Below are 20,591 nucleotides of genomic sequence, written 5' to 3' on the forward strand. Positions count from 1 at the left end.
CTAGTGCTTGGGAACTTTCTTTTCGGGTGTAGCATTTGGTTGTTCTGAGGAAGGGATGGCGCTCCTTCTCTGCTATGGAAATCACCTCAGGCTGCTTGGTTCACCTCAGCTGGTTCCCCCAAGGATAATTTTAGGAGATCCTTTGGAAGTCCTTTCTCCTTGGCACTTCTTTAAACAGCCTTCATGCCACCAGAGATCAACTTCAGCACCTGCTACAGACTTTGTGTTTCAGTCTTTTAATGTCCAGTCAATGGAGATACTTTGAGTACCCATGAACTGTAGGTGAACACCTAAATTAGCACATGGAGTATGTGCTTTGAGAGTTTTTCTTGTCTTTGTTACTGAGCAGGGAAGTAAGAGGATGCAGCCTGAGCTGATGATCCTCTCAGGCCTGGCACAGCAGATGCCCAAAGCCTCACCTCACTCTGGATCTGGGCCAGTGCTACAGGGAGGGTCCCTTTGCAGGCTTCCCTGGGTCATCCCTGCCAGGTGACCACAGACAAAAGAGGAGACAACCCAGCCACTTGTACCTTCCTGCTGAGGGATGGATTGTCTCCTCCACTTCAAAACCAAGACATGGCTTAGCCAAATGCTGCTCACCAGCTGGGGCAGCATGTTTCAGAGACGGACCCAGTTTTGGGAATGCTGCTGAAACTCCCTGTGAGGACTTAGAGAATAGAGTTTAAATTTCTTCAGGCACTTCATCACTTCCCTGGTTGCAGGTTTTTCCCTGTGGTGGGTGAGGCAGGTGCTGTGGCAGTGACATTGCTCTTACAGGGGGCAGCTGCTCGCGGCTGCTCTTTGCAGTGCTCTGGTGTGGTACCCCCACAGCCCCACTCCCTGCTCACTGAGCTGCCACTGGCAATTGGGACTGCTCCATTATATTTTAGAAAGCTGGTTAGAGGCCTGATTTATAAAACACAAATCTGTCACACTAACAATGTAGATTTTTAATATACTCAGGCTTTAAAATCATCTGTTTTGACTTTTTCCAAAGTTTTCTTTTTTGCAGCTCAATTGCAGTGCTCCCTACTGGGACTGATTTATGAGGAAGAAAGGACACAATGTACTTACAAGTGTAAATGGTGTATGTTTATTCCCCTGAATGGAATAAGTGGCAAACCCAGAGGTTGAATAAGATAAGTTCATCAGCTATGTACTTTTAACTTTCTTTCACCAATTATGATAGAGTTCTGTACTTCCGTGTCAGTTCTGACATATAATAATACTGGGTAGTCATGTAGCTTTTATAGTAACTGCAGAGAGTGAGGGCACTTGTCCCAGCTCTGAAATGCAGAGCTCATTAAAATGGGATTGAAGGCATTTAATATCAGTTGTTGTATTTTCTATTTGTATTCAATGTATTCAATGGCCAGCTTCATTATATGGGGCAAATTCAAAATAGTTCTGCTGAAGTCACAAAGCCCAAATTTACACCCTCAGAAACACAAAATCAGTCTCTCCAAAGTGTTCTCGGAAAACTTGAGTTTCTTGTTTCTAGATGAGTTCATTTACATTCTTTCAGAAGAAATTTTTTACAAATACAGAAAAAGAGAGAGGGAAGGAGAGTTCCTCTTTCCTACCTCATAGTCCCAAGAGACTGGGCAAGTGGGGGCCCAGAGTCAGACACAGCCCACAGTACATGGGACGGGTTGGGATGCAGAGAGAGGTGGGCACTGGACACTAGCATGGCCCAAGATCACGATGCAAGTACCAGTGCTAGCTTCATCAGTCCCTCCATGCTGCTCATCCATCCATCTAAACCAGCACAGTGTCCTGCCCACTGCTGCCATCCCCAGCTCTGCAGAGAGGTTTCATGAGAAACCAGCTGTGTTTTAGCCACTGCCTGCTCCTCTGGCCATTGCAGGGCTGCTCTGGCTCCATCCCATCTTCCATGTGTCCTGGTGCTCATCTCGGCTGTCTCTGTCAGCTTGAACTCTGCTTGTACCCTTTCCCTTCTGAGCTTAGAGATCCATGTTTTGGCACATCCTCTTGAACAGCTTCGCCCAAGCGTGAAGGGAGGCATGGCGCTGCTCCGCAGTGCTGCAGTGCCGAGGGACTCTGGCAGCAGACGTGACCCTGCAGGTTCCCATACACTTGGGTTTGCATCAAGGTTCAACTTGCCCTTTTGATAAGCACTGGAGCCCATCTGCTGCTGGGGGATGCTGACTGCGGGTAGTCCAGACTTGCCTGGGACACGATGAACTTCTCTCCATCTCTGTTGGCTTGTAACTGGTCACTGAGGTCTACACTCCCTTCTGGCAGTTTGCAGGAGATTGTTTTATCGCTTAGTGACCAGCTTATGGACCCTCTTGTTTGGTTTTGGTTTTAGTGCTGAAGGTTTCACATTGGTCCCTGGTTATAAGAATTACAGTCATCAGGCTCAGGGCTGTATTTTCCCTTCTGCCCTGCCATGAACACAGAAAATCCAGTACCAGGGCACAGAGAAGGCTATAACACTGAATCCACAAAGTGCATCCTCTTCCCATTCCCTGACCCGTCCCACCTACTCAGTGCAAGTGGTTGGCAGAAGGGACTGGAGCCATGAGGCACAGGGGCAGAGTCCTCTGAATTTCCCAGCATGAGATTTAACCCTGAGCCCAGCAGTGATATAACTCCAGTACTTACAGCTCTTCCATTGCTGGAAGAAGTCAGGGTTATAGTTATAATTAAAAGGTTCCTGAGCTGGGAGTCAAGGCTGGCAGAGAGTTCAGGTGTCCCTCCAAAGGCTGTTCTTGGGGCTGGCTGCCTGCCATCAGCACGATGCCACTCATCCAGCCCTCAGATGATTAACCATCAAAAATAATAATAGAAAAGGCTTCTATAGCCTTCATAGGTGCAGTCCCAAGGGTGCTGGAGGTGGCACAGGGATGCTCAGGAATGGCTTCTGCTCCCATTTACAACTCTGTGGGACATTTGAGTTGGTTGTTACTATCAGCAGCTGAGAAAGATCTACTGCATCTCACTTGGGACTTCTTTCATCTTCATGGTTGCAGCTAATATGCACTTTTGTCCCTGTATAACTCACTGAGAATTTGATCAACAAATGACATACTTTGCTGCCAGACCATTGGAGGGAAACAAAAATTAAGATGTTACCAGTGTACTCATTTCTTGTCCCTGTGACAGTGAATACCTGGGCTATGCTGAAGCCCACATACTGCTTAATTCTTTTACCTACCTGCCTTAAGACCTGTCTCTACTCAGAAAAGATAGGCCAGAGGAGGGAGAGAAGACACAAATTCTCCTTCTGCCTGCTCAAACCCAGAAATTGTCTTGTCCTCTGGTGAGGAATATTTGAGAGTACAAAGGTCTGCATGCAAACTCCCTTGAAAGTACTGGGCTTAAAAGTCCATGATCAGGAATTCAATTCTTTCCTCACTTTGTTGTTTATCTTCATAATTTATGTTATGTGAACACAAGAGAATTATGGTTAAAATCATGTCTTAAACACCAAAAATCAAATAAATGTAACCTAAGAAGGAAAGATCACAGCATTCAGCCGGGGCTGAATCACGTCCTCTTTCCCTTTCCCAGCTGCATTTTTAAGTCACCAACGAAATACTAGGCTATTCATTAGTCAGATGGCTTCTCTTTTTCTAGGAAGGCAATGCAGGAAAATAAGATGTTTCTTCCTTTCCCAAATTACAGAAGAAAAACATGCTGTCTTTATGCAAGCTGACTTGTAAAGTTTTGCAAGGCTGCTGCTGCAAGTACTGCTCAAAAAGGGTACTCCAAGCTTTGGCCATATATATATATACACATACACATATATATATGTTTTATGTTCATTACAATTTAAATACACAGGTGCAATACGCATTTCAAAATAAAATGCACCATCAAAGAACAATTTCCTGCCCATTGTAGAGGGTCTGTGAAGATAATGAAATAAACCCACTTGCAATTGTTGTTTTGCAGCAAGTGCTGGTACATTTTTAAGCTACTGACAAGCCTGTTAAATAACTGTCCATCTTTTAAGCTCAGGCACCCTGGAGTGTAGGAGGCAAATAATTCTCAGGGGGGATTTAACACAGTTATGTAAAATAATCTGAAGCCATCCTGGTTGCTCCAGAAGGATTATAATCAAGCATGAAGTTGTTTTTTAAATGTCTGCTATCATCAGTTGATTCTTCTTGCAACAAAGCAAAACAAAAGTCTTTTTCTCATTTGTTTGAGAAGCAGTTTCTGTTCCTCTCATGAAGAGGAAGAGGATTCGGACATGTTGCTGAATGCTCTGCTGTCAGTCGGGGTATTTATGTCACAGAATATCTTTTAAATAGTAATTTTTAACATCTGATTAATCTTCCATTCTGTTTGAGCAGAGAAGCACCGTCATGCTGGGCTAGGTGCAGAAGGGTCTTGGCACTCACTAACCAATGTCATCCTCTGTAAGGGCTTGCAAGCAAAATCCCCAGGGTTGGTGTTCAGCCTTGCCAGTCAGGAGCTTGGGAGCTGCTTGGCTTAAAGTTGGGGGAGCACATTTTTTACATAGGAGCCCATGACAAGTAGATTTTACAGCAATCCTCTGGCATCCTAACATGTACCTAGGATACACACAGAGAGCAGCCCATGTATCCTCACACGCTGTGTCCCTGTGCAGGGTAAGGAGGGGACCCCTGGATCAAGCTGAACCTTGTGTATTTTGTTACCTTCTGGTTTAACCCATTTCTCTCCTGTGACCCCTCACTATGTGTCTTCTGTCTCCTTGTTCACCCCTGCCCTCCACATTACAAGTTCTTTTGTATCATGGATAAGATAGCTTTTGAATTAACCTGGCCATGTCATGATTTAAAGAGAAAATCCATCTCCATGCCAGCTGGCTGGGCTGGGAGTTTTGCTATCTGTGCCACTGCATCAGCTGCCACCTGTGCCACACATCTGAGAAGGAAACCCTCAGCTTGTGTTTGATAAGCTACTAGCCAAGGCAGATAAGCCACTGTGCTGCTGACAGTCTCCCACAGCTGCATGGTTAAATCACAGTGGCCAGAGTGGAGGGAGAATTGTGGAAATTGTTAACTGGTACCTGGTTTTTTTAATGATGCTCCTGGGTTTTTATTTGACTATAACTACAGCAGAACTTCTCACAGATGACTGTGTTTAGGGTCATTTGGATGCCCTGCAATATGTTCACATATTTTCCACTGCTGAATGAAAAGGAGAAAATGAATGTGATACTTGCTGTAGGTGTCTGTCTTGCTTGCGGATGGTCTAGATTTCTGCATAGCTGCTTCTCTGTTACATGGGGCTTTCAGATTTCACTATTGATTAGAGTGGTTGCTTTTCTAATTAAAAGAATTCCCAAGTCTAACTATTGACTTGGACAGTAAATGTGCCGGGTTATTAAAGATAAGAGGCTCTGGTCAGAAAATATGGTACCTTCTCTCGCAAAAGAGGTCAGTGTAACTCGAGCAAAAGAGTGTCCTAAAAATCAGAAAACAAGCAAAGGAAACGAGAAAGTAGGAGCCAGGCAAATGCTGCTTATGTAATCACAGCAAAGCAAGTAGGACAGAGGAGGGAGCGGGCAGCCGAGCTCGGCTTTCGCCTGCCTGCTGCTCAGGGCAGGGCACGGCTGCACGTGTGGCTCTTGTTCCTTCTGTGTGGGGGCTGATCTCACCAAGAGAGCCTGCATGACTAAACAGAGGGTGGATGTACTTGCCCGTGGTGAAGGGACACTGATGGGAAAGTGTCTCTTGTTGGGATCAACTTTCACAGGGCTTCAGTGTACAGCTGCTTGTGGTAGGTCCAAGTGGGTTTGAAGATACATTTCAACCCCTTCTGTAAAATGTTCCTTCTCAGCTCTTGACACATCTCCCCAAAATATTACAACAGCACAACCATTTCTGGAAAACAGTATTTCCTGCAATGAGGTTGAAGTCACCGGGCAGCCTCCCATGCCTTGCCCAACAAAGTGCCATGGCAAGAGAAGTTGCATGCAATCTTCATGCCTCTGAGTCAAAGTCTTCGAAGGAGCCTTTCCCCCTCCACTGTTTCTAGAAACAAGTCAGCACAATTAACTGGGAGTAAGCATTGAGTTCTTAAATAATTCAGTTTGGTTGAGATGAATCCTCCCCTGGGGAGCCTGAATTCCTTGAGGTAATGTATGATTACCCTTGTTAGAAGTTATTCACACCTCTGGGCATAGGTCTTGTATGTGGTTCTCAGTGTGTAGTGATAGTTACAGGACTTGCAACATTTTATTAGCACACTCACATCCATCACCTGGGGACATGAAATTCCTGCTTATAAGGGTCAATGGACAGGTGTTTGCTGCTGGGCAAACAGAAATGAGTGCAGTCAGCAATGATGATTCTAAAAGCCAGCCTTGGCACTGGGGGTGTGATTTTTAATTCTGCTTTGTCTCAGACACATGGAGGCACTGGGCCGCTTGGATGCTGAAAAGCATAGAAGAAATCAGCAGTCAGGACCCACAGGAGTGTCGAATGTAAGGTGGTCCTGGAGGCAGTGGAGGATCCAGCAAGCAGTGGGAGAAAGGCAGGATGACCAGGAGGTGTTGCCAGGGTGGCTCTGAAGGGTGCCTAAACCTTTGTGATGTGGCTGCTTCAGAAATCCTCTTTCACAGTGACACCAGGGTTGCAAACAGTAAGGTTTTAGTAAACACACACCTATATATGGAAGAAGTACATGTGGTTTTGGTCCTGCTCTCTTCACGTCATTAAATGGTCTTCCTTTCCATTCTCCACCTCAATCTTTTCAATTTTCCTATGCTTTTAGAGAGCTTTACCTTACATCAGATGACTTTTTCCACTTCCTTATATAAATTTTACCCTTGTCTCCAGTCCTGAAGTATTTATAGCTCAATGGCACACATAACCATTGGGCATACAGTAATTTCTCTTTGAATACTTTCCATATCTCTCCTGTGTGCTTTTCCACCCACACGTGTTCCATTGCCTTATCCCGAAGGATGTCTTTATTCCTCCTTTATGCTTTTGGTTTCTCTATTGTTTTTTTCATGTCTTTCTTCTTGATGGGTTGGGTGTTTTTGCACATCACACAGCTTGAAAAAAATTTCCCTTCAGACTCTGTCACTGAACCAAATCTTACTCATCTGATATGCACACAGACTGAAATTCAGTCCTGAGTAAAAGAGCAACCTAGCTGCTGCAGGGAACTGATTTATGAAGAATTTTTGGGACAAAGGCCTCAGATGGGCCTCTGCACAGGGAGTAACTTCACCTACAAAAGAATCCCACTGGCCACAGCACAGCTGTGACCTTGAGGGTTGTAATTGTACCTAGATTTTCTTGGTGGCATTTTCTTTCCTGTGGTTTTTTTGCACCAAAGCAGAACACTGAAATTCTTCTTTTTTTTTTTTTTTTTTATTTAGCCCTGTAAGGTAATATTAAGGGAATAGCGGCCTATGGCAAGCACATGGGTGTGGGCTGATTGAGAATCATGCATCAAAAGAAACAGATGGGAAGGCAGGCTCACAGGATTGAAAGTAACGACTCTGAACAAGACTTTAAGAGTTACAGTCTCATAGTAAGGTAAATAGTCACAGTGCGTTAGTTAGAAGGACTACAGTTAGGGATATTAAGTGATGTTGCTTCTGTTCATGCAAGCATTCCTTTAATTCAAGAAGGATGATAAAAGTCTGCAGAGGAACAAGAGTGACAGAGGCATTGGAAAATGCAGAAGTTGGTAAAGTGTCCACAACTTCCACCAGCTGGGCTTGCCAAAGAAAAGGCTTAGGGCCAACTTGACTGCAGTCTAGAAAGTGCTAATATTCCCTACAAGGAACATTTCTGAGTAGGGAGTCCTCCTATTTAGCACATAAAGGCATTATGAGAGTCAGCATCTGGAAGTTGAAGTTAAAATTCCCAAATCAATTCAATTTGCACAGATCATTGTGGCTCATCAGAAACCAGATCCTCATGTGCAGGGCAGTTCCAAGTGCAGACAGACAGACATTTTAATGTGCTGGTGGCCAGCTGAAGTGTGCTCCAGCTAGAGATACTGGCAGCACCTCCTTGGGTACCTCCACATAAGGACAACATGGAGTGGCCAGCAGTCACGGGCCTCACAAGCTGGTGGCGTATCCAATGCTCGAGCACTAGCTCAGGGAGCAGTTACTGCAGACATTGCATGTGCTGCATCAATGCTTAGAGCCCTGATGGGATGGCCAAGAGAGATTTAGCTCATAGGAGCAATATTCCTTTTATAAAGAAATGCTGCAAGAAATATAACACTCTTTGGCCTGATTTTTCCAAGATAAAGAATGCCAAGAATGAGTTGAAATTTCTTTAGCATTTGTGAAAATCAAGCCATAACTAATTAACCCCTGCATGCCAATGGGCTTAATTATTTTTTCCCACTTGATGTAAAAGAGGAAAAGGGAAACTTCAGGCTTCTCAAAACTTTTTTTTGAGAATTTTTTGAGCAAGTTTGCAGCATGGTCAGAACTTGGAAGATCCTGAATTATTGCCCCATCACTACTTCTTCCCCTTTTCTAATTGACTGAGCTTTTACCATCACCAGTGCAACCTATTATATAGCATAGACCATGCAAGCTACAGGACACCCCAGGAACACCCCTGACTGCATTCCCATTCAGAGCTGGGATATGCCAGCCAGGAGCACATCCTGCCTTTAATTACACTGAAGAGGTCTTGGTGATTTGGTGTCCTACATCAGTATTAGGAAGCTTGGGCATTGAATTGCTATAAATCAGGAGCTTTGCTGCTCTCACAACAAGCCCAGTGGGAGCCTGACTTTCTCAAAGAGCTTAATTAAAGAGTGCTTATTGTCAGCTCACCCCTGTAGCCCATTAGAGCTCCGCAGAGATTTCTGTTCTTCAACATCATTGTGAAAAGTGGGACAGTCCTTGCTTCTTAGGAAGCTCTGTGTTCATAATCACTTCCTCTCATGTCAATATGGTCCTGGTGATCTTATAGTCATGTTGCAATTAGTTGGTGATAGGTGTGAACAGGGCATATCTGAATAACTGTTTATGGAGATCCTATTGGCCAGACAGTTATTCAACAGAGTCATAATTTTCCTCCTAGCTCCTAACTTTCTCTGGCTTTATCTCAGTGTGCTTGAAAAAGCAAAAGTAATGTGTGACATTTCCAAAAAGCAACAATTTTCTTTCCAGAGAAGCACATACATCCCTGCCCTCTGAAGGATGCAGCCCCTTGTGATTTACAGAGAGAACCCAAGTTCCCCTGTCATTAAAGGCCCTTTGAAACATTACTCACTTTTGGCTTGAAATCCATGTCACGGTAGAGTTGTGCTGTAGTTAAATGAATTATTCAGACTGTAACCTCTGCTGCTTGGTAGAACCAGCTTCAGTTTTTTCTGTGCATAGGGCTGGTGTACTTGGGACCCCGTCAGTCTCATCCACCTTCAGCAGGCTATTTGCATGTGCTTTATTATTGAAAAAACAGCTGCCATCAGACATCAGCATGCACAGTCGGGAATGGGTGAAAAGAGAGGGGTCAGGTTGTGCTGCACATGGTGCAAGGCCTCTTGTGGGTCAGTTCCTTCCCAAGCTTGTCCTACCCTCTTCCCAAGCTGAAGCCATCAGGCACAGTCATCACCACGTGTGTCCTAGGAGTGCTGAGAAAGAGTTTTTAGATTTGGTTCAGAATGGACACTTCCCCCCATTACACAGGCACAAACAGCCACCTCCCTGCACGCCGGACATGGGCAGTGCTGCAGCCAGGCAATTCAGGGATTGCACAACTTCTGGCTCTGCTGGCTAACCCACATCCCAAAGGAGCTGAGAGGACAAACTGATTCAGGTTTGTCCATCACTAAGTATTATTTCCCAATGCATTTATGGAGTCATCCTACCTCCAAATTTCAGCCCAGAGAGGTCAGAGATGTTTGAAGGCTTCAAAAAAAATTTTGGACAGCAGAAAATGAGAGGAAATGTCATGGATCTCGACTTTGCAAGTCATTCTTAGAACTTTCACATCCTTCATGATTGCAGCTATAAATCAATCTACTATTAATTAAACTCTGGCCAAGTAAATGTGCCAATAAGATTAAGGAGCAAAGTGTAGGCTGTCATCCTGCCAGTGGCTAGTCCCAGTGCAAAACTGACTTAACAGAGCCATCTGAGAGACAGGAAGTTTTTTGCAGTGATACCACAAGGAAAAGACTCCTCTGACTTGTGTTCTTTGTTGTTACAGTAGTGTTTCAAACTTGCTGAGTTCTTGTGTCCTTCACTCTGCACTAAGCAATCCTTAAATTGTTTTCATTATATTGTGTCATCGTTGTCTTCCTGATGTCTGCTTCCCCACCCAGGAAGTGTTTACAGGATCCTCATGGAGAACAGGAGTTTATCCTAGAGAGTAAGTGGCCCTGGAAGGGAAGTTTTGCCTGTCAGCAAGTGATATATTGTAATATGTAAAGCTGGCAGCCACTTGCTTATGGCTCATGGCTCATGTGGTGGTTTGCCCATAGTCCCTCATCCTGCTGTTTCATTGTGATGTCTTTTGTGCCGATACAGATCTGTCCAAACACAAACTCTTCGACCGCCTTTTGGCACAGGTGAAGCACTGCAAACCCCACCTGCACACCGTGCCTTAAATGCCTGCAACAACAAGTGACTATCTGGCACGAAGGAAACCCTTTCCTTCCCTGGCACTCTGCATACAGCAGATGCTGTGCCACAGGCCTCAGGTGGCAGCTGCAGCAAGCCAGGTTTGGGAACCAGCTCAGGGGATGGAGCAAGGGAAGGGCCACCCCAGGGCAGGCACACCTGTGTGTGGCAGAGGCAGGGCCTGAGCAGGGACCCCCAGGGAGGCAGGATTTCCCCATGCAGCCTAATCATTTTTCTCAGTGGAACCGGGGAGCAAGTTTGACTCATCAGGCACATGGAGATGGAGATCCCCAGAGCACTGGCAAAGGGAAAGGAAATGCAGCTCCAGTCCTCCTGGTGTGAAAGTGGCCTGGTTTTGCAAAAGAGGTGGGCTCCTGGCTTTGAGAATGGATCTTAAGCAGCAGAAGTTCCTGAGCTGGGTCTGGTGGAGTATCCCTTGGGATGGTACCCAGTGACTGAAGGGAGCAACTTCTGAGCAATGCATGTAATGAGTGATGAATATATAATTGCCAGCTCACTTGGGCATAATAATATATTTAAAGACCCAGCCAAGCCAAACCAGCCCATTTTATCAGGCCAAACCTCACCCTATTCTTTTACCAGAGGAAAGGATGTTTCCCTGCTTAGTTTTTAAATGCTTCTTCTCTGCCAGATCCTACAGTTCTGACTTGCCATAGCACTGCCTGCTCCATGGCATTTTTGTATTGGGTCTATTAGTTTTATTCTGTAATGGAGTGATCAAGTAACTAGAAAACATGTGTTCTGTTCTGAATATATGCTATGCTGCCCAGAGAGGTTGTGGAGTCTCCTTCTGTGGTGATATTCAAAACCCTCCTGGGGTTCACCCTGTGCAAACTGCTCTGGGTGAACCTGCTTTAGCAGGAGAGTTGGACTCTGTGATCTCCAAAGGTCCCTTCCTCCCCAGCCATTCTATGATTCTGTGATTTACTCTAGTATCCTCTGCACTTTGTCACTTCTCATCAGATGAATTTAGGACTCAACTTGTCCTTTTGGAGAAGGATAGGGACAGGCTGCTCAAGACTGTCTACATTAGACCATTAGACTTCTCAAACTAGGCCAGTTGTTTCCCATATTGAATTCTATTGATTAATTTTGGTGGTGCTTTAGCAATGATCTACATACTTTGCAAACCTGTGGTGCTGTAGCAACACCTGGAAGTGTATTCTTGAGAAAAACCTCCATTTGGCATGGTGGGAACAGCAGGCAGCAGTAGTGATGTACATGGGAAGCAATGTAAGGAAGTGATGGGCACACACCAATGTCCTGGCAGCACTGATGGCAACAATTTGCACGAGTGTATCTGCTGGTATGAGCCTTCCCTCCTTAGGATGGGTCTTCTGAAATCTCCAGAGCTCTCTCTCTTTTACATGCGATTTTTCACACACTTGCCTACTTCCTTCAAACAAAACAATCAACCCTCTGAAGTTTTATGTGTCACCTTTCACTAAAAATTAACACCTGATAATTTTCACTGAAAATTCTACCTGTTTAACTAACTGAGCAGGTTTCAAACTCCTGGAGTTTAGCTGTTCCTTTCCCCCCAAAAGGCTTAAAACTGAAAGCTCTGCTTCATTTATTAACCATTGAACCAGAAATTAAGATCTAAGAGTTTGAGTACACTGCATGTCACAGTACTTCCTATCAGTGCACACCCAAAGCTACTCCTTCATCGCCACTTTAACCAGTTTATCTATGATAGTAAGTAGGATAAAATTTTCCTCCTTATTTACTAAAATAATACTGGCAAGGAAAATGTATTTTGCATGATCACTTCTCAGTCTGAAACACTTCTAGGCTAAATATATTCATCTAAGATACATGCTTTGGGCATCTGTTTTCAAGCTGCATTCTCCCTGCAAGTGGCACAGAAGATGCTGTTCTTTGCCATCACTGTGTGCAGCGTAGGTAGATCTAAGAAGAGAATTCTGCCTGAAGATTTCTGTTGTCTTTTTGTTCAGTCAGAGGATATAGCTCTACTTGCTCCCATTTTAAATTGCACATAAAATACAGTCATACGCCTGGCTGAAAACCTTGGTTATACCTTCCAAGCTAATCTAAAAATACAACTCAGGCCCTGCAATCCCAAAAAAATAAAATCCAATGCTTGAACATGCAGGGGAGCCCAAGAGAGAGAGCTCCTTCCCAGCACACAGTTATCTCTCCCAGAAGAGAATTGATATTCACAAATGCTTATTTCCCTTTAAAATTTTGCCCATTATGTGTTTCATGAGGACACAGAAGCAAAGTTCCCTTCTATTACCATTCTGAGAGGATTTTGAGAAAATGCGATTAAGTTCTCTCCCCACCAGACTTCATGAAGGAAGAGATACCTCACCCTCTGGGAAGTGTAAGCAATACCATTTTTGTAGTAAAAAATACTGCGTGGTTGTTCAGCCTTATTTTTACAAGTGTCAGACTTAGGCAAAGTTCAGTGTCTCGTCTTTACTGGTCCACAGTGCATAGTATTCCAAAACACTCTCCAAGGCAACTCTTTTTAGCTTTAGAGGTCATGATTAAATGAGCCCCCATGACGAGGCTGAGTCCAACCCAGGCAGTTTTGTTCTGTGAAAAAATCAGTATTTGTTTCTAGCATTTGCATCTGGGCTCTTGTCTGTTAGATCAAGCAAAATGCTCATTTGCTTGCACTCGTCTGAATAAGGGAAGGTCACAATACAGAGACATTAAGTCATAGGATCATTGAATCATAGAATAGTTTGGGTTGGAGAAGACTTTTAAAGGTCATCTGGTCCAACCTCCCTGCACTAAGTAGGGACACCTCCAACTAGATCGGTTTGCTCAGAGCCCTGTCCAACCTGACCTTGAATGTTTCTGGGCACAGGACATCCAGCACCTCTCTGGGAAACCTGTCAGTGTTTCACCACCATCTTCATTAAAAAGTTGTAGTCTAAATCAACACTTTTTTAGTTTAAAGCCCTTACCCCTTGTTCCAGCACAACAGGCCCTGCTAAAAGGGCCATCACTTTGTAGCTGTGGACAGCAGTAAAGCTGCATAAAGGAGGAAATTATTCTTCCAAGGATGACAAATAAGCACTATCTGGGATGCCTCGGCTCTGCCAGTCAGCCTCAGGATGAAGGGTCTGTCCTGTGGATACCCACATTTCCAGCACCCACTACACAGGATGCAAATGCTTTTGCATCTTATTTCTGTTTACTGTGCAGTGTGTCAATGCTGCAGCCACTGTGGGCAGGGGAAGCTGCACATCAGACCCCTGCTTTGGCCTGGGCAGAGGAAAGCTTGCATTGCTCCTGGTAAAGGGGCAACTTTTGCAGTCTAGATGACTTGGTATAGGAAAGACCCATGTTCAAAAGAATGGGCTCCACCTTCTGATCCAGAAAAGCAGACCAACAAAAAGCAAACAGACCTTTCATTCTTCTTATAATTGATGGATGGGCAGAAGCCAGTACACTAAGGTCTCTGGGTCTGGAAATCTGAACAATAAAAACCAAGTTATTGCCATAGAGAGCAAAAGTTCTCCCAGCCCCCTCTCTTCTACAACCTGTCAGCACAACCTTAGACTTATCTGGGTTGGGTCACTGCCAGCTTGCCTTCATTCAAGCCCTGATCCTGGCAAGACAGTAGGTAAGCCAATCAACTGCTCCAGCCAGCTCCAGCAGCTGAAACCTGAAATAGAAACGTGCACCTGAATGTTGGCCATGCACAGGGAGATCTCCAGGCCTTCATGGAGGGAGGAGGAGGAGGAGCTGTTCCTCAGAAATCATTTCACTGCTCCCTGGCCCCTGTGTGTTTTGATCAGTGATAGCAAAAGCACCTGATGTTCACATGGACAATGGGTTTTGCCTGTGACTAGTAGGAAATTACAAAGTCAATTGGTTCAGTTCTTCAAACTGTAAGTCTTTCTTTTAGATGAAACCTGTTGAAAAGTTGAAGTTTGCCCATCTTTACCACCAGCTGTAACTCTAACCTGTACTGAGTATGAAGATTAAAAAAAAACCCCAAAACTGTAGTCTCACAGTCAGTAATCTGTGATGAAAGCTGCTGTTCAAAGAGGACTGATCTGGCTCCTGTGAAATGAAGAAATGCTCTTCTAGCTCTTAGGGGCCGTGATGAAACCCTGAGACATGTGATGAGAAGTGCAGGAGCTGCATGAGACCACGTGCTGCATCTTTCCACCAGGAGGGGCGGAGCTGCAGGCCTGGATGAATCAGGATGGCTTTTGCACCAGCAGTGAGTTCCAGGCATACACAGGCAGGAAGTGAAAAGCTTGGGTTTAATCATGGCTGGGAGAAACTCCTTGCTCTCTCCTAATGTAAAGGTCATGTTTTTAATCTCCTTTGGTCCCATCACTGGAGGCCCCTGGGCTCTCAGCACCATCACCAGATGCATTGAGGAGTGACTGCAGTGCCCACGCAGGGCCCACTTGGGAGCACCCAGAAACCGCAGGGTGGTGAGACACAGAGAGCTGTGCTTGCTGAGGGTTTATGAAAGGCACGTGCAACAAGAACAGCCTGTTCCTTTCTCACCTTTATAGATGAAAGGGTAACCTGGCCCCTAGAATGAAATACTGATTTTTAGTGAAAAAAATCATTGGAGCTTCTTATCATTTTAAGTATTTCAACCCGTCTGCAGCTTTTTGTACTAGTTATCATACCTCAGCCATTCTTAAGAGGCTTCTTCAATCTGATAAGACTTTGTTCACAAGAAGTTACATATTTATTTACCGAGGAGAGGACAGCCAGAAGGGTTTCTGAGCAGATACAAACGCATGTACAGTTAGGCAGAGACTCTGAGAATAGCTTGTGTAACAACATGACTGATGGACAGGTAACATTTAGTCAGCCACCTGCTTGGGGAGTTAGGATGGAGAGCACTTTGCCCAGCACTTTCTGAGGCATGGAAATCACACAGGCTGCTCCACCAGGGTTTATGGGTGTACATAATGACAGGCAGTCGTTATGTACAAGTGCTCAGCATAGAGGTGGAAAAAACCCAACCCTTCAATCTGAACAAAGGCCTGAAGTCACTGTTAATTCTTTGCAAAATTTACCACCCCCACAAGCAGGAAGGGTTAAAGACACCAGTCAAGCAAAACTGTCTTGGCCATCAAGGCCACCATATTAAACTGAAATATCCACGTGATTTATATGGTCCTGTTACTCATTCAGGGACACATAAGAGCAGTGTTTTCCAAGATGCTGTTACAGTATATATTGGCTCCTTGCAGAACATATTGGAGTCCACATCTTAAGAAACAATTTAAAGTAAAATACAAAAAAAAAAAAAAAGAGAAAAAAAAAAAAAGAAATAAAAAAAAAAGAAAGGAAACTATTGCCTCCATATGCAAGGGGAAATTAATTTAATTATAGAATGGAACTTCTATGCAGCACTGCCAAAAGGGCAAACAACTGAGAACTTAACTAAAAGGAGAAAATTGTCAGTCTTTCAGCACATAACCATTTTGTTCTGAACAGCAATAATTATGGAAATGGGCAGAAGACTGTTTCACTGATGATAAATCTACAACATGTCAAGCAATACTTGAAGATTCATATTTAATTACTGTGACTACGCAAATTAAACAGTGGAAAAAAGTTGTCAATGCTGTTTTTTAAAGTAGGGAAATAGATCCAAAGCCAAAAGCAACATCGTTAACGTCGGTAACTCAAAGAGAGAGAGTTTCCCTCTAGGCTAAATTTTGTGATAAAGGAGAGATGTCACTTATTATGCACTTTTGAACATGTCTGGCAAGATTAAGAGGTAAATAGCCAGAATAATTATTGTCTGGGTTGGTAATGGTTTTCTCAGTCACATATTTACTCCAAGCACATTCTTGGTGTTCCAGGTTACTCATAACTCTTGATCACAATTTGTTGGGGTTTTTTTCCCTCCAGAAATTATATTAAGGCACCTAACTTTAGAAAACTCCATGCTCCACAAGTGGACCGGGCATGGCAGGGCTTCAATGAGTTCTTAGGATAAAATAAGTACAACCTGGCCACCCAAACTGGTGGCATTTGCTCGCCTTGTGTCACTGGCTGTGCCTGTTGGGGAGCAGCATGAGGTTTGGCATGAGGAAGGCCATCTGCCAAAGGGCAGTGCAGGCTTGCAGGGTGCTTGGAGCTGCAGGTTGACCAGGATGAACACAGCAAAGACAGCGTGTGCTCTATTTTAATGTGCACAGCTCTGATCAGCAGCAGCATGCACAGCTCCTCTATGTGAATGGGGAAAGATGTTTTCAGAAGCATCTTCTGGAACAAAATGCCACAGGGAGTGCAATCCTTTCTCTGCAGAGGTCTGGCTGGCACAGGGAATGCCCTCCATGCCCAGACTGCCTACAGTGTCCAGCAGTCATGCAGCCACCCAGCTGCACCCCTAACCAGGGGTCAAGGAGATCGCTGTGGCATGTTGTTCCTGTCTAATCAGAGGTACAGATGCACTGGGATCACTGAAGTTTTCCCCAGCAGCTGTTCTGCCCTGATGGTGCAGATTTTGGCTTCAGAGTTCATCCCACCTTTTTGCAGTGAGAGCCATGCTCCTGTCACTGGCCCGAGTGATGTGGGTGCAAACACCAGTCCTGATCCTACTGCTCTGTGGGGACTCATGTGAATTTTTTTTTGCCTGAATTGCTCATCTGGAAAATAAACAGAGAAGTTTTTTGTAGAGATTACCTTTGCAAAGTGCTTTCAGATGTATTACTGAAAGGGGTATGTAAGAACCAAGTAACAAATAGTATTAGACACAAGGAAATATTCCACGAGGAAAGTGCAGAAGAATTAACCACTGTGCCTGAAAAACACACACTGAATTGCTCTCAAGGACACAGAGTTTTGTAGGATGTATGAATGGGAGTGGTTCCTTTGGAAGATGCTCTGTGTGAAGTGGATTATGTGCTACACTCTGCTGCAGTTGTCATGGCAAGTATTCATATTTCCCATGGCAACAGGACCATCAATTTTTTATGCAGTAAATAACTGCATTAAAAGCTACATTTAGTGACCAGGGCACGAGTTAATTCTCTCGTCAGCATCCTTTGCTTCAGCCCTCTTATGGAGATGAAACACTCCACTGAAAAGCAAGTGTTTCCTTCAGCGTGTGACAGGTTTCCTCTTCATGGTTTCATTATGATTCACCCACCAGTTGCTGTGCTAGTGACACTATCTGTGCCGGGTATGTGGTACTGCATGGTGTCTGAATTCACTGAGGGAGATGATGACAGGGCAGCAAACCCACAGTGAGTGCTGCTTTTGTAGTGCTCTGTGCGAGTGCTGTCTAATGCAGGTCACCCAAAGCGCTGCCACTGAAAGGACTGAAGCTCTAGAAGAAACAATGCACTTTTAAAAATTTATTTTTGGAGTCTCTTGATGTTGTTTTTCCTCAGTTGAAATGACTTATTCTGCAAACTAGCACCACCACCAGGGTTAAGGGCAGGCAGATGTATTAAATGGACAAGGGAAGAATGAAAAGTCAGGGAAACTAGATGTCACTATGACAGCAATGATGGTCCAAAGAAGGAAGCCTTTTGCTTTATTGAAAAGAAATTTGTTGTAAGCCAGCATTTTCCTAAAAGTGGTTTGCAGTGCTCTGAGAGCCATCAGGCTCTGTTCTGCAGAACTATATTGTTTGCATACTGTGCTGAAATGTAAAAAAAAACAAAAACAAAGAAAAACAAAGAAAAACAAAACCAAAACAAACAGAACAACAAAAACCAAACAAAACCAAACAAACAAAAAACCCCACCAAAAACAAACAAAATCCCCACCAAACCCAAAATCTAAAAAAAAAACATACCCACACCACAAACCTCATCAGGCTCATCTGGCTGCCTGCAAATGTGCTGGGAAGGTGCTGCTTGGCTTGCCAGACAAGATGGGTGCTCTCCCGGAATAAGATGTAAGAGAGGGTTTCTTAATGAGGACAGAACCAGAAACTAAGACAGTTGGGGTGCAGTGAAGGTTTGGGGTCAGGATGAGAAGTGTGGCAGTACATAACTGCCCACATGATCACCACCATATCTGGGCCAAGTAAAAAAGCCAAGTCCAAAGACCAAAAATGCAATCCTTTTTTCACAGGTCTTACTTCTGCAAAACACTTCCTGAGTTTCATGAAAACATGTTCACTAGAGAGCTCCCCTCTCCAATCCCAGCTTCTCATTCACAATCCCTGACCAAAACTGATCTTGATATTTCCATTTGGATGAGGAAATTCCAGCTGTCTCATATACTCATCTTCTACAGACACACAAAAATGCCATCATTTAGAGCTGCATAATGGAACCTGATTTCCCCAGGTTATTCAGAGGTTCATTTCCTCTTATTAGGGATGACTTTTTGCAACACTGCTTGCAGACAAAATCTGTCATATAATACTAGTTTCCAGTATAATAATCAATTCACTGATGGTGTTCAGCACCTCCCCTGTGCCCAGAAAAACCATGTGCTTTTCTGTGAGTAGAGAGTGCAGTAACATCCCATGCAGTTCTGAATAACTTTGGCACATTTCAGTATCATTTTGGGGCAAAACACAGTTCTAAAATCTCATAGACTTGCAATTTAACTTGCTTTTGTTTGGGTATGAGCAGAGTGGCACAGCCTCAGCAGCATGTGAGGCTTTCAGTCCATGTCCATCCTGCTCCCTGGGCAAATTCTCTATTGAATATCAGTCCACCTGTTTTATGCATTGATGAAATTATCTAGAAAGTTTCTGTGTTTTTTAAAAAGGCAGAAGGAAAACAGTGGAAATTACCCAAGAACCCTGTTAACTTTGGTGCACCTGGGATGAAGGACACACCTTTTCTGTGTATCCTGAAAAACCATTAAGGGAGGTGTTTGGAGAGTTCTGCCCTGGGGCCTGTGCTCCAGGCTTCTGTCCTTTCCAGTGTTGTCAGTGGTTGTGTTGTCATTGGTCCCTCAAGAGCATCAGGCTGCTTAGTTCTTCTAAAGAACCACCGGCACAGTTTGAGCTTAAAATGCCACTGCTTGACATTTATAATCCGACTGTCAAACTATGCCTGGTCTTTCCACAGTGGTTGTTTGAGGTGAGCAAGTTTGCATGGTGTCAGCTACATACACAATGTATTTGCATAGTTTTCTCAGTCTTTGCCAATCAGGGTGTGGTAGAAGTGTCAACCCCACCATCTTCTCAACACAAATGCCCTGTCTGCTTCCTGCTGCATCCTTATCCATCTTCAATAGTCTTGATTGTAATGTCTTCTTGTACAGAGCTGGGAAAGGGCCACTCAGGTCACTTGGTCATGAAAAGGAAGATTTTGCTTTCCTTACAAAGTGAAATCAGCAGTAGCTTCTCTCAGCACCCCACTGCAGGTGGTTCTGCAGAGGGAAGGTTTTCCCACCAGCAAGGCTGCGCAGGGGGCGAGTGGGGCTGCTGCAAATGCCTGTGAGTCACAGCCATCCTAATGCCACTTTCCGACCCAATTTTGGGAGGAGATTAGGATATATCTGGGAGCCCTCTGGCCACAGCCCAATCCAGGCAAAACAGAGGAGGAGGATGGCAGTAGCTGGGAGACAGACGGGGAGGTATGGACAGAGGCAGCTCCTGTACCAGCACAGCCTTCACAACAAGCATGTCTTTGTCACCCACATGTAAAACCTGGGCGTCTTCTCAGACCCTGGCTTGTAGTAGGAAGTCCAGGTGACAAGGGCAACTTTCCATCTGCCATGTTTGGCCAGGAGCCCATTGGGTTTTTTCTTGGAGTCAGCAGTTGCTGCTCTAATCCAAGATGTTGAAAACTCTGTGAGATGATGATGTTACCTTTGCATGTGCCCTAAGTAAAGCCCCAAGAGGGAAGGAATTGTTGACCTGCACAGTTCCCAACTGCTGTGTATGGCATCAAGTAACTAAGAATGGACAAGCACCAGCGAGAAGCTTTAAAGCATTACCAGCTCGTAGGAATAAAGCTCAGCATCAGCATAAGCATTAATAGGAAATATCCATGGTTATCAATGTGGATTTAATGTGCTAAGTAGTAACCACTGTGATTTATTAGGAAGGATGCACTTG

Source organism: Coloeus monedula (assembly GCF_965178545.1).
Source record: "Coloeus monedula genome assembly, chromosome: 12".
In the NCBI taxonomy this organism is placed as follows: domain Eukaryota; kingdom Metazoa; phylum Chordata; class Aves; order Passeriformes; family Corvidae; genus Coloeus; species Coloeus monedula.